The sequence below is a fragment of the Ranitomeya imitator genome, chromosome 3 (genome assembly GCF_032444005.1).
Source record: "Ranitomeya imitator isolate aRanImi1 chromosome 3, aRanImi1.pri, whole genome shotgun sequence".
NCBI lineage: Eukaryota > Metazoa > Chordata > Amphibia > Anura > Dendrobatidae > Ranitomeya > Ranitomeya imitator.
In genome coordinates this window covers 733,753,898-733,757,547 of record NC_091284.1, presented here as the reverse complement: position 1 = coordinate 733,757,547, position 3,650 = coordinate 733,753,898, and positions in this window count along the sequence as shown.

Here is a 3,650-nt window from a genome sequence, read left to right as displayed (position 1 = left end):
AAATGAAAAAGTACTTTTTTTTCACAAAAAAATTCTTTTCGCCTCAATTTTTTCATTTTCACATGGGCAGTAGGATAAAATGGATCATAAAATTTGTTTGGCAATTTCTCCCGAGTACGCCGATACCTCATATGTGGGGGTAAACCACTGTTTGGGCACTCGGCAGGGCTCGGAAGGGAAGGCGCGCCATTTGACTTTTTGAATGGAAAATTAGCTCCAATTGTTAGCGGACACCATGTCGCGTTTGGAGAGCCCCTGTGTGCCTAAACATTGGAGCAACCCCACAAGTGACCCCATTTTGGAAACTAGACCCCCCAAGGAACTTATCTAGATACATATTGAGCACTTTAAACCCCCAGGTGCTTCACAGAAGTTTATAACGCAGAGCCATGAAAATAAAAAATAATTTTTCTTTCCTCAAAAATGATTTTTTAGCCTGGAATTTCCTATTTTGCCAAGGATAATAGGAGAAATTGGACCCCAAATATTGTTGTCCAGTTTGTCCTGAGTACGCTGATACCCCATATGTGGGGGTAAACCACTGTTTGGGCGCAGGGCAGGGCTCGGAAGGGAAGGCACGCCATTTGGCTTTTTAAATGGAAAATTAGCTCCAATCATTAGCGGACACCATGTCACGTTTGGAGAGCCCCTGTGTGCCTAAACATTGGAGATCCCCCAGAAATGACACCATTTTGGAAACTAGACCCCCAAAGGAACTAATCTAGATGTGTGGTGAGGACTTTGAACCCCCAAGTGCTTCACAGAAGTTTATAACGCAGAGCCATGAAAATAAAAAAAAAAAAAATATTTTCTCAAAAATGATTTTTAGCCTGCAATTTTTTATTTTCCCAAGGGTAACAGGAGAAATTTGACCCCAAAAGTTGTTGTCCAGTTTCTCCTGAGTACGCTGATACCCAATATGTGGGGGTAAATCACTGTTTGGGCACATGCCGGGGCTCGGAAGTGAAGTAGTGACGTTTTGAAATGCAGACTTTGATGGAATGCTCTGTGGGCGTCACGTTGCGTTTGCAGAGCCCCTGATGTGGCTTAACAGTAGAAACCCCCCACAAGTGACCCCATTTTGGAAACTGGACCCCCAAAGGAACTTATCTAGATGTGTGGTGAGCACTTTGAACCCCCAAGTGCTTCATAGAAGTTTATAATGCAGAGCCGTGAAAATAATAAATACGTTTTCTTTCCTCAAAAATAATTATTTAGCCCAGAATTTTTTATTTTCCCAAGGGTTACAGAAGAAATTGGACCCCAAAAGTTGTTGTCCAGTTTCTCCTGAGTACGCTGATACCCCATATGTGGGGGTAAACCACTGTTTGGGCACATGCCGAGGCTCGGAAGTGAAGTAGTGACGTTTTGAAATGCAGACTTTGATGGAATGCTCTGTGGGCGTCACGTTGCGTTTGCAGAGCCCCTGATGTGGCTTAACAGTAGAAACCCCCCACAAGTGACCCCATTTTGGAAACTAGACCCCGAAAAGAACTTATCTAGATGTGTGGTGAGCACTTTGAACCCCCAAGCGCTTCATAGAAGTTTATAATGCAGAGCCGTGAAAATAATAAATACGTTTTCTTTCCTCAAAAATAATTATTTAGCCCAGAATTTTTTATTTTCCCAAGGGTTACAGGAGAAATTGGACCCCAAAAGTTGTTGTCCACTTTCTCCTGAGTACGCTGATACCCCATGAGTGGGGGTAAACCACTGTTTGGGCACACGTCGGGGCTCAGAAGGGAAGTAGTGACTTTTGAAATGCAGACTTTGATGGAATGGTCTGCGGGTGTCACGTTGCGTTTGCAGAGCCCCTGATGTGCCTAAACAGTAGAAACCCCCACAAGTGACCCCATTTTAGAAACTAGACCCCCCAAGGAACTTATCTAGATATGTGGTGAGCACTTTGAACCCCCAAGTGCTTCACAGACGTTTACAACACAGAGCCGTGAAAATAAAAAATCATTTTTCTTTCCTCAAAAATTATGTTTTAGCAAGCATTTTTTTAGATTCACAAGGGTAACAGGAGAAATTGGACCCCAGTAATTGTTGCGCAGTTTGTCCTGAGTATGCTGGTACCCCATATGTGGGGGTAAACCACTGTTTGGGCACACGTCAGGGCTCGGAAGTGAGGGAGCACCATTTGACTTTTTGAATACGAGATTGGCTGGAATCAATGGTGGCGCCATGTTGCGTTTGGAGACCCCTGATGTGCCTAAACAGTGGTAACCCCTCAATTCTAACTCCAACACACCCCTAACCCTTATCCCAACTGTAGCCACAACCCTAATTCCAACCCTAACCACAACCCTAATTCCAACCCTAACCCTAAGGCTATGTGCCCACGTTGCGGATTCGTGTGAGATATTTCCGCACCATTTTTGAAAAATCCGCGGGTAAAAGGCACTGCGTTTTACCTGCGGATTTTCCGCGGATTTCCAGTGTTTTTTGTGCGGATTTCACCTGCGGATTCCTATTGAGGAACAGGTGTAAAACGCTGCGGAATCCGCACAAAGAATTGACATGCTGCGGAAAATACAACGCAGCATTTCCGCGCGGTATTTTCCGCACCATGGGCACAGCAGATTTGGTTTTTCATATGTTTACATGGTACTGTAAACCTGATGGAACACTGCTGCGAATCCGCAGCGGCCAATCCGCAGTGTGGGCACATAGCCTAATTCTAAAGGTATGTGCACACGCTGCGGAAAACGCTGCGGATCCGCAGCAGTTTCCCATGAGTTTACAGTTCAATGTAAACCTACGGGAAACAAAAATCGCTGTACACATGCTGCACGGAAATGCAGCGGTTTACATTCCGCAGCATGTCACTTCTTTGTGCGGATTCCGCAGCGGTTTTACAACTGCTCCAATAGAAAATCGCAGTTGTAAAACCGCAGTGAAATGCGCAGAAAAAAACGCGGTAAATCCGCCATAAATCCGCAGCGGTTTAGCACTGCGGATTTATCAAATCCGCAGCGGAAAAATCCGCAGAGGACCAGAATACGTGTGCACATACCGAAACCCTAACCCTAGCCCTAACCCTAACCCTAACCCTACCCCTAACCCTAACCCTACCCCTACCCCTAACCCTACCCCTAACCCTACCCCTACCCCTACCCCTACCCCTAACCCTACCCCTAACCCTAACCCTAACCCTACCCCTAGCCCTAACCCTACCCCTAACCCTACCCCTAACCCTAACCATAACCCTATTCTAACATTAGTGGAAAAAAAAATTTCTTTATTTTTTTATTGTCCCTACCTATGGGGGTGACAAAGGGGGGGGGGGGGTCATTTATTATTTTTTTTATTTTGATCACTGAGATATAATCTATCTCAGTGATCAAAATGCACTTTGAAACGAATCTGCCAGCCGGAAGATGGCGGCGCCCAGGGAGAAGACGGACGGGACCCCAGCTGGATCGGTAAGTATGATGGGGTGGGGGGGACCATGGGGGGGGGGATCGGAGCACGGGGGGGGGGAATCGGAGCACTGGAGGGGTGGAATGGAGCACGGGGGGCGTGGATCGGAGCACGGGGGGGCTGGAATGGAGCACGGGGGGGTGGAACGGAGCACCGGGGGGGTGGATCGGAGTGCAGGGGGGGTGATTGGAGCACGGGGGGGTGATTGGAGCACGGGGGCAGCG